The 11,770-nt window shown below is 42.6% G+C and overlaps 1 protein-coding gene across 2 annotated transcripts in view; it reads right to left on the reverse strand.

Moving 5' to 3' along the window:
* Positions 1-1,559, reverse strand: part of STK17B (serine/threonine kinase 17b) — a 30,480-nt gene extending 28,921 nt beyond the window's left edge. Inside the window, exon 1 of one of the 2 annotated variants that reach the window (XM_003990988.5) lies at positions 1,298-1,559. The gene's annotated coding sequence lies outside the window, so the exon portion shown is untranslated. Of the gene's footprint in view, positions 1-1,253 lie in introns of both variants that reach the window. The other variant, XM_006935445.4, reaches the window with a different exon arrangement.
* Between the last annotated feature and the right edge of the window lie 10,211 nt (positions 1,560-11,770).

Genomic DNA, 11,770 nt, shown 5'->3' on the forward strand with positions numbered 1-11,770 from the left:
GAAGTTGTTAAAAACTTACTTCTGGACAGTTCACTATAAAACTGTAAAATAGTGTATCCATGAGAAAATTGGCTTATTATATTTTCCTTTAATAAAGTTGTACTCGTGGGCTTATATTGCCAGGTTACATACCTAGGCCACCACTTGCCCAATCTTCCCTGCAGACCACGCTGTCTCAGCGCACACATTCCCAAAGATGAGAACTTAAAGGGGCCACGCCGCATCAAACATCTCTGCCAAGGTTCAGCATTTCACCGGTACCAGAGGTAAACATTACGTTGGCAAAACAGTGAATGTGATACACAGACCTAATAGTGTTGAAATCTGATCAGTACCTGGTTGGATTTTTAAATGTATTTTTTTAATTTTAATTTGCAAGTTTGCGTCCGAGTGTCTCTTAGTCCCATCACAGACCGAGGAAGAAAACTATCAGCTACCAGCTGCCATAAAGTCTCTTTCAACTTTGTCTCTGCTAATCCCTCCACGGGAATTCAAATGAAGCGCTTTTCCCTACATAATAAAACCAAGAGCTGGATAAACTTCAATACTGTAACCATGACGTAGTTGTATAGTTTGAGGATGACTCGTCTACACTTAAGTGATTTACACGGCATCAAAATAAAATCAGATCGCTGAACATTACTGAAACAACTGCAATTCGTCTGCTCCATTCAGTGACTTTAAGACACTGTTCACAAGCAGTTACCGAAAATGCCCCACGAGATGAGCACCAAACTTTCTCGAGACCAAAGGCAGCTGTGAGCAGAACGTGTCCACCAGTCCAGAGGTGAATACGTCCTGTGCCCACAACACAGCTGTGAACTCGGGAGGGACAGGAAGGTCCACATCGACGCAACGTGGAAGGGGCGCGAGTGAGCGGGTCGCGCAGGGAGCCCCCGCGGGACGCCACCCGGGAGAGCCCAGGCGAGCCAGGCGACCGCGCGCACACGCAAGACACGCTGAGTGGGGGGCTGGGAGGACCACCGGCCGTCCTCGCCCCGAACCCGAGGGAACTCGCCAAGCAGGACTCCGGCCGGAGAGCAGAGACGGGCCCCGGGCAGTCGGACCACCTATTGGGAGGCAGAGTCCGAACCCACCTCCACTAGGCTGACGGTCGGAGTTCTGGGGAGACCCTTAATTCGCCCACACTGCCTGTATCCCTCCTCGGGACCCCTCCCACGTTTGGGGTCTCCGTATCCAGGGTAAAAGGGGCGGGTTCACGGGTTCAGAATCGCAGCCCCGAGCCTACCCACCAGTCGCGGCAGGACCGCGGTCGCGCGAATCGGAAGACACTGACCGCTCGGGCCACAGGAGGTTCTCTCGGGGCTGCCCCCCTCCAAGGGGGCTCCCGTCCCGCCACACGCCGGTGGCCACCACAGGACTTGTTCTCCAGCTCTAGCCCAGTGAGGCGCCAGGTAGCTCCGAGCGTGGCAGGACCCACTTTTACTCTTCTGGACAACGGCCAACAGCAGTGACCTGTTTCCCTGTGAGGTGGCTCCCGGCGACGGCAGCAGAGACGGTGACCGGAGATTACAGTTGAGGTTTGAAAACTGCAGCCGCGTTGCGGGGCAGGGCTGTATGCTAGAACCCACCCCCTCGGCCGGGAGAGCCAATCCGAGAGCGCACGGAGGGCGGGGCTGTCACGTGACGGGTGGGGCGGGGCGCCGGCCGGTGGCGCGTGCTGCGGGGCTGGAGGGGCCCCAGAGCGGTGAGAGGGTGTGGCCCGCGCGGGGCGGGCCAGAGGCTGGGCGGAGCTGCGGAGCAGGTGGGGACGCCGGGCTAATTGCGGCCAGGGAGGGGTGAGACGGGCGCTGCCAGGGCTGAGCGCAGGGCTGTAACTCTAACTGGGTGCACCATTACCTGCCTTCAGAGTGGTCAGCCCACGAGGCGTGAATATCTGCAGACTGGGAAGCGGAAGAAGTAAAGTTACTCCTAGCTGCTCAGGCATTCCCAAACTTCTGTGTCTCCCAAAGACATGTTTTCTAACTCTTCCCAGTCATGTTTTCTATGGCTTGAACCCATTCTGCAAGTGGAGACCCAGGTTGCTACAACTTGGCAGGCATCAGCATCGCTTGGGATTTTATGGAGCCTGAGTGCCACCACTAAAGTTCGCTTGAGGAAATGGAGTCCTGAGGCATAGCTGAGAGCAGTGTAAAGGAGAGTCCCCCTAGGATGAGTTGCTGATTTTGCATATAGGATGCTAAGGGAAAAGATGAAAGCGCACAGCACCTACTCAGGATCTGTTATCCCCTGAAGAGAATGAAAAGGTTAAACGTTCTCTGCAAGACACCATTGAATGTTTAAAAATATATATAATGTAAGATTGGTTGCCGAGTATATTTACAGTAATTGTCGAAGATTACTGGGAAAATATATTGGGAGGGGAATAGTTCTGTTTTGAAATGCTGTAACATTTAGTCAACATTTAAAAAAATTTTTTTTAACGTTATTTATTTTTGAGACACAGAGAAGAAGTGGGAGAGGGGCAGAGAAAGAAGGAGACACAGAATCCGAAGCAGGTTCCAGGCTCTGAGCTTTCAGCACAGAGCCTGAGGCAGGGCTTGAACCCACAAACCATGAGATCATGACCTGAGCCGAAGTCAGAAGTTTAACTGACTGAGCCACCCAGGCGCCCCGAGTCAACACTTAAAGAGGAGGTTTTCTTCTATCCCAGTAGGCCAAGCAAATTCTGATCAAGCCATTTCTTTGCTCTTCATGCTGTATTTTTCTTAAGATAAATGCATAAAATGCCTCATAATCATTTAATGAAGTTTGTTGTTACTTAACTGACGCATCACAGTTTAATGTGCTTATTCTCTAAGCCTCTCGCTTGGAGAATACTTCCATCTAGTTTCTTGTTAACAATTGAACTGACTAAAGAAGTCTACAGTTATGATGGAAGCAAGCAAACTAACTGAAAGCTGCATGGTGAAATGCACTTTTTAGCTATCATCATCTAAGAGTCCACAAACCGGTAAGACTGTTCCTATCTTTTCTTTTATGAGCACTGGGGCAGTACCCCAGAGGTCTGAGTACCAGCACTGGAACCAGTAATCTCTGGGAATCACGGGACTACATCATTGTGGTGATTTTTGGTGTGTGTGCAACGCTAGACCTCCTCAAGTCTAACATTTGATCATTCGCCAGCTCTTATTCTCCTCACACCCAATCTGCCTTCTCCTCTTGTCAGTAAAGCCAGTCCCACATCACCTCACACCTAAAGGCAGACCTTTCTCCCTCCATCACTGCTTTAAATCAACCCTCCTTGCATTCACAAGCCCTAGGCTCCAACCAATCAACTTCTAGAGGATCTTTGCGTACCTTGCATTTCCAGCCTCTGCCGTAGCTCTAGACTTTCACCATCGTCCTCATCAGCACCTGTTCATCAGTTTCCAACTTTGAGAAGGTTATCCTCTCCAGAAATCGGAAATCTTTACTGATTTCTCCTTTCCACTCCCAGCTTGATCACCTCTTTGCCTTATGTTGCGCACATTATACTCATCCCATGTGTTTCTCTTATGCCCCTAAATAGATTGTTAACCCTTGTGCCTGATGTCAGATTTGCCGGCCAGGATTTAGCACATTATGCCAAGGATGTTCTACCCGAGTTCCTTGGCCTCAGGAACTATGGTTCAGGTAACAAGGAATTGCTGGTGCAGAGGAGCAGACTATACCATCTGTGCCTTGCAATAAAATTCAGGAGTCAATATGTCCCTCCATTCAACCTAATTTACCTAAAGTCATTCACAACTTTGTCAAAGGTGTACATCTTGCTCTCATTCCTTTGAGTAGGAAATCCTCTTGTGACCTAATGGTCATTTTGTGGTCATTGCCTCTGACCACAGAGTTCATTAAGTTGATCCTCGAATGCCACATACTGACCAAAGATAATAGTTACTATATGGGCTGTGTACCTGCCAAATTCGTATGTTGAAGTCCTAACCCCCAGTACCTCAGAATGTGACTATATTTGGAGATAAGGCCTTTAAGGAGATAATTAAAGCAAAATGAGATTATATAGGTAAGTGTTACCTAAGATGAAGAGATTATACCACCAACAAAATGAAAAGGCAGTCTACTGAAATGGGAGAATATTTGCAAATCATTATCTGGCAAGGTGCTAACATTCAAAATATATAAAGAGCTCATACAACTTCATAGCAAAAAAACAAACAATCTGATTTTAAAATGGGAAGTAGAACTGAACAGACATTTCCCAAAGGAGTCATACAGGTGGCCAACAGGTGCATGAAAGGATGCTCAACATCATTCATCATCAGGGAGGTGTAAATCAAAACCACGATACGATGTCACCTCATACCTGTCAGAATGGTGATTATCAAAAAGACAAAAAAATTAATAATAACAAGCGTTGGTGAGGATGTGGAACAAAGGGTACTTGTGCACTGGAAGTAGGAATGTAAATTGGTGCAGCCACTAGGGAAGAGTATGGCGGTTCATCAAAAAAATTGAAATGTAACTAGTATATATCCAGTAATTCCACGTCTGCATATTTGCCCAAAGAAAACGAAGACATCAACTCTAAAAGATATATGCATTCCCGTGTCCATTGCAGCATTATTTACAGTAGCCAAGATATGGAAACACCTAAATGTTCATCAATGGATGCATGGATAAAGAAATTGTGGTATGTATACAAGGTAATATTATTGAGCCATTAAAGGAAATGAAACCTTGCCATTTGCAACAACGTAGATAGGCCTCAAGGTGAAATAAATGCTAAGTGAAATAAGTCAGGCAGAGAAAGATGAATACCATATGACCTCACTTATATGGAATTAATAGCAAAACAAAAGAAAAAAAAAATCAAGCTCATAGATAAAGAACAGATTGGTGGTTGCCAGAGATGAGGGGTGAGAGATGGGAGAAATGGGTGAAGGGGGTCAAAGGGTACAGATTTCCTGTTATAAAATAATTAAGTCATGGGGATATAATATACAGCATGGGAACTACAGTTAATAATACTGTACTGCATATTTGAACGCTGCTAAGAAAATAGATCGTAAAGTTCTCATCACTAGGAAAAAATGTATTTTTAACGATGATGGATATAACTAGATTTATGGTGATTATTTTGCAATGTATAAAATATTAAATCATTATGTTGTATATCCATAACTAATATAATATTATGTCTGTAAATTATGTCTTGATTTAAAAAATAATTTTAAAAAGAGATTACAACACAGCCTAAGGGCTGACCATGTGAGGACACAGTGAGAAGACAGTCATCTGCGAGCCAAGGGGAGAGACCTCAGAAGAAACTAAACCTGCTGACACCTTGATCTTGGACTTCTCACCTGCAGAACTGTGAGAAAATAAATTTCTGTTGTTTAAGCCATGTCTTCTGAGGTATTTGTTATGGCAGATCCAGCAGACTAACACAGTGGTCCTTTCCAGTCACTGCAAATGAGTCACTGTATGTGACCAGAGGTGGTGGTCCTTTCTAGTCATGCCACAATGTTCACCATATTATGCCCAAGGAAAGTAACCCTCCCCAGTCACACCACGTCTGTCACCACATGCTGAACATATACTGACTGGGGATACCTGGACATCCTCCCCGATAGTGCATTTATTCTTTACAGATGCAGAGGAGGGCTGAATTTAACACAGCCAGGAAGGCCCAAATTCAAAACTCCTGCCATTGACATATGCTCCTTCTGAAGAAAGCCTTACCGGTTATTTTTGTGTCAAGATCTTACAGTTTAATCCATGTGGAAGGAACAAAACAGACACTGCTACCTGTCTTCAACTGAATAAACTAGAAAATTGTGGCCAGGCTAAAGGCAGCCAGACACAGGGGCAGGGGCAGGAAGCAATGGCCTCTGAAGGAGGTTGGCTCAAACCTCCACCCAACAGGGGTGTTCGGGCTGAATGGACACAGACTAGTCCAGGTAGAGGGAGGAGTACTGGGTATACTTAGATGGATAGTCACAGTGCTTTATCCATGGTGCCTATAGGTCATCCCAATTTTGGAAGCACTGGGGACCCCCGAGTCCCCACATCCCCTGGCTCTCTTAAAACAAACCCAGTTAGCAAAGGTAATTGGGGCAAGTCTTTCCTGATGAGAGTAATGAGTCAGAACGGGACAGATGCCTTCCTCAAAGGGTTATACTATTCTTTTCTCCAAAGCACCTGTCACTGACTAGGATCTAGGTTGCCAATCAAACCACCCCCACACCACAGTTTATAGAGTATGAACTTCCAAAACCATCCAAAAGAAATATCATGCAAGCCACCTATGTCATTTCAAATGTTCTAGTAGTCACATTAAAAAAAATTAGAATCACAGGTGAAATAAATTTTAATAATATACTTCACTTAAGCCAGTATATCCAAAATATTGTCATTTCAACATATAATCGATACAAAATTATTAGTGAGATGTTTTACATCCTTTTTTCATATTGTCTTAAATCTGGTCTATTTTACATTTACCACACATTCCAATTCAGATGCTAAATTTCCATTGGAAATACTGTATTTAGACTGCACAAAATTTACTGTTGAGAAAGAAAAATCACATCCCTATATTGTTTCAAACATAAAAGTTTTCAGTAACTAAATGCAGTATCCACTTCTTAATTTCAATGTAATCAAAATGAAATAAAATTGTGATTTAGTCACACCAGCCATATTTCAAGTGCTCCATAGCCACTTGTGGTTGGTGGCTACTGTATTGGACAGCACAGGTCCACAGGGCTAGAAATGTGGCTTCTAACTGCTTCTAAATCTCAAAATGTTTAATGTAGCCTTAGCACAATGGAGGTGCTCAGTAATCATAGCATTACAGCAGTTTGAAATTTCAAAAATCGGTAAGGCTCAGTAGCCCAATTCCCTTGTTTTAGAAAGGAGTCAACCCAGAATGACAGAAATTAAGGCACTAGCAAAAGATCACACAACTGAACTAGTTGGTGCATATCTGGATAAGAATTTAGGTCTCCCGATTCTTAGTCCTGAGGTCTATGTCATTACATCAGACTTACGGGAAAAACAACAACAACTCAACAGATATTTCTTTTCTCAACAGATTTTTAAATGTATTTGAATAATCACTTGAATGGCATGGACAAAGAAAAACGTACTTATAACCTAGTTGTACGTGCTAACCTGATAAAGGCAGTGTATTCCAGAATATGCAAGGTCTCCTTGCACTTGGTCTGGGGTCTAGGTGATTTAATCTGCAGTCTCTCTTACCTTGGCCTGTCACCACTCGGAGCTGCCTCACTGCACACCCATCTTGCCCTCCCCCAGAGCATCCGGCCACATTTTTCTGTCTGCAGCTGTCCTCTCCCAGCTGTCTACCACAATTTGTTTGAGGTTGTGCTTCAGCAACTCCTTTATATTTGCAAATCAAAGTATTCAGTAGAAACTGCAGCAGAGTTGTAGAAAAGCTGCTACCCGCTACCCGTGAATCGAACCCCGAGGTCCTGCCTCATGATAGCTATGAGAGAGAGGATGTATGTGTCGCTAAATGTGTGGCATCAGACAGCCCTACATTCGTGTCTCAGTTCTGCCCAATTCCAGTTGTGTGACTCTGGGCAACCCTCAGTTTCCTCATCTGTAAAGTGAAGATAATAATAATAGCTACTTCTATGAGATTTAAATATGGTAGTGTACCCAGCACATTTCCCGACAAGGGTAAGCCATGCAAGCAATTGTTATCTTCCAGTGGTCTGCAGGCTCTCTGAGGAGGAGCGCAGATATCTGGCTTACTACTGCACCTTGTGACAAGCTAAATGCTTGAGACATAGTAGGTCCTAAATGAATATTTGTCTAATGAGTTCATAAGATGCTTATGATTTTCCTCAACTCTTATGATTGATGCTAAGAGAGATGGTTGGGGAAGAATTATGGTAAAGTCACTGATAAGGAAAAGGGAGGGGGAGGGGACTGCTTCCGCCTTCAGATTCCACCTGGTAGAGGCACCCAGGTTCAAAATGAAGCTGTAAGGTCAACAACTGTTGACGTCCAGGGCTGTGTGCAATAAGGAAATTAGAGTCACTAGTATTTATAAGAAAGTAGATACTGAGTAGAACAAAGAAATAGTAAAATAAGAAATAGCAAAGCTACACTAGGGCAGCCTTCTTACAACAGGTAGTAACAGGTATAGATTAGGCAGAGCCAACTTTTAACCTCCACCAACTCCCTCCTTGGGAAGGATCCTTGCCTCAACCGGCTTAAGGTGACAGCATGAGCATTGAGAGGCCAATCTACTCCACTAGCTGAGTGCTTTCATTGCACAAAAGTGTTGGTAATTTGGGAAATGGTGATATTAATGATTATTACAACACCCCTAACCTGGAGAATATTCAAAGCATCCTTGAGTTTTTTCTATAGGTAGCCTTACCTTTAGATATATAGAATAGCGTTTCATAGCTTCATTTTTACAAAAAGAGATGTTAAGTATAGAGTTGTTTAGAAACCCTGTAAAGGGCCCATATTATGAGAAAGGGGGGTCTGTAATTTACTAGCTGTGAGAGCTTGAGAAGGTTAAAATATCTCCATGCCTCTTTTGTTTTTTCATCTGTAAAATGGAAATGATAATATATTTACCCCATAGAGTAAGAATAGCAGTAGCTCATAAACGCTGAGCCAGGCATTGTTCTAAATGTGTTGTTTGTGTTAACTCATTTAATCCTCACAGTCCCATGAGTAAAGTGCTGTATTTTCCTCCTTTAAAGAAGAAGGGAAAAAAAAAAAACCTAAGGGACAGAGAAGTTATATACTTCCCCGCAATAATCTGAATTACTAGCGGAGTAGTAACTAGTGGAACCAGGATTCAAGCTCATCCTCTACCATATGGACATATACTACTGTGGATATTTAATAACTATAGCTATCAACAGCAGAGTAGAGGTTCTTGGGTGTTTAATTCACCTTAGCTCCTGGAGTCCCTGATCTTTTCATCTTTATGTTTCTTCTCACAGCTACCATTCCAAAATTTTCCATTTAAAAAGTAACTTTACAAATACATAACGAATGCAAGAGGAAGGGGTTAGAATGCTCCATGTGCCAGTGGATTCGAGTTACAGACATTGGTATGAACAAATGTTTAACTTAATATACATGCAAATGTTTACATATAGAAATATTTATGGATATGTATAGACATGTGTCAGAGCATATAAAAGCGATGACAATAGCAATCAGCACACCTACCACTCAGGCCTTGGTTTCTAATTCCATTCTCCAATAAAAGGAACCAAAGCTCCTTGGAGAAGTTGATGCTTCTAGGACTGGAGAAGGAAACATATAGATGGGCCTGGAACATTGTGTAGTGCCATGAAGAAGGAAAGTCCAACAAACAAATAAAACCACCATACGGTGATGGGGACCCAGGAGCCAACTGGAAGAGCTCCCACTGGCCAAAGCTGGGACAATTTGGGCCATGTTAAATAAATAAAGTAATACTGCATTATAACCCAAAGCACAACATAGATGTGCATGAGTACATAATAATATAAAGAAATTGAATAAATAAATAAGAAAAACAAATCCTTCCTGCAGAAGAATTATGAATAATTTATATAGCTACTCTTCAAAGCTGGTAGACTGTAACTCCCTTCCCCTTAAATGTGGGCTATGCATACTGACTTTCTTCCAAAAAGTACAGTGTGGAAAGCGGGGGCAGGGGGAGAGGGGAGTAACTTTACAGTGAAAAACTTCTGACAGCCAGGTGACATTCACCTACCTCAAGCCAGGTGATCAAGGTTAACAAATAATCACAAGTCGTATTGATAACACCTACCCTTATTATGACACTTTGCCTCTGTGGTCTTTCTCCTTAAAACCCAAAACCCTAGTTCATCCATGAACATCAGACAAATTCCAGTTGAGGGACATCCTACAAAATACCTGACCTGTACGCCTCAGAACTGTCAAGGTCACCAAAAACAAGGGAAGTCTGAGAAATAGTCACAATCAAGTGGAGCCTAAGGCATTGTGATGAACATTGTGGTATCCTGGATGGGAGCCTGGAACATAAAAATGACATTGAACAACAACTAAGGAAATCTGACTAAAGCATGAACTGTAGTTAACAATATGAATTAGTATCAGTTCATTAATTATAACAAATATACCCTATTAATAATTAAGATACTGTAGGGGAAACTGGTTGTGGGGTCTTTGCAATAATTCTGTACAAAGACAATTGTATTGTCTTTGCAATAATTCTGTAAATCTAAACTGTTCTAAAACAAAAAGGTTTAGAAGAATGAATGACTCTGCCATTGCTTAAAATATCTGTATTTAGGGTTATAGAATAAGAAAATAAAGCTGGAAATAATCTTTGAGATCAAAGGAGAGAATAAACTCCATAAAATAACTAAAATACAGTCCAGCCATTATTTTTGCAGTCTATTCAGAGTATTATTATATTAGTAATTTGATGCAGGCCCAATCCTGTCAACCTCTGAGCAAAATTTCCAAGTCTTGGATAAAAATATGTGTGACAGGAATGCAGAAAGGGATCCAAAGAATTGTGTGTGTCAATATAGTATACACCATCTAATTTCAATCACAAATTGAATCTTTCATCTAACAAGTCTCAAACTGTGGTAGGGAGTTTTTATAAGTCAAAATTATTTTTATAACAGTACTAAGATATTTACCCTTTTCACTCTTATTCTCTCACAAACGTATGATTCAGTTTTCCTGAGACTATCGAGTGTGTGATATAACAACAGGTTAATGTAGAAGCAGATATGTTCTCATATTTGCCCATATCCAACTGTTTTCCAGAAATTAGATTGCAACAATATAGAATCACCCTGTATCATTTTCTTTTCTTTGTTTAATACAGCCATTTTTCATCAAACATGTTATTTATGTTAACATGTAATTGTTGTTATTTTAAATGAATCAATAAGTATTTTTTAAATTGCTCTTTTAATTTCTGACATGATAGATATCAGATATATACATAGATAACCTACATAAATAAAAATTCCTTAAGGTACTTAGTAATTTCTAAGTATAGAACGTTTGAGAACTAGAAAGATTGAGAATTACTGGTCTAATCATAGAGACTAGTTTACTCTTTTGGCTTTGGGACATTTGTCATTCCATGGGCACACGGTATCTTAACCCCTCCAGTGTTACGAGAATTCCTCACCTCTTGAGTCTGTGGAAGTAAAAGCTCCAAGTAGTCACGTTCCCAGCCCTCGCTTGCAGCTGGGGCAGGAGCAGTGACCCTAGGTTCCATCAGCCGCCTGTATACACTTGAGCCTCGATCTGGAGCAAGGGAGGCTGGGCCCAGGAACAACTCTGTCGCAGAGCAGAAGTGGCAGGTACATCAGGTCCTGGAAGTGGCGGTTCTTGTGGCCTCTCCTTTAGCCACTGTTAGTGGTGCCAGCAGCACAAATTGCCACCTAGAATCCCATCTGGCGGCAGAAATGGTGTCTTCACCTGGAAAATCTGTGGATCACCTGAGAGCTCCATGGACATGATCTTGGATATTGGATCTTGTCCTGACTCTGGTTCTCCAGCCCAGATCTCTCTTCTATGAGCCACACGATATCCTTTAAGTATGTTCCTTTGCAGCTTCAACCATCCAGAGTGGCTTAATTGCTTGCAGTCAATAACTCTGACATAACATACCAAAAATTGGTTTCTCTTAAACAGATTTTTTTTAAGTTTTATTCATTTCTTTTGAGAGAGAGAGAGAGAGAGTGAGCGAGCGCACACAGAAGTGGGGGAGGGCGGGGAGAGGGGGAGAGAGAGTAATCCTAAGTAGGCTCTG

This window comes from Felis catus, chromosome C1 (genome assembly GCF_018350175.1).
Source record: "Felis catus isolate Fca126 chromosome C1, F.catus_Fca126_mat1.0, whole genome shotgun sequence".
NCBI classification, from domain to species: domain Eukaryota; kingdom Metazoa; phylum Chordata; class Mammalia; order Carnivora; family Felidae; genus Felis; species Felis catus.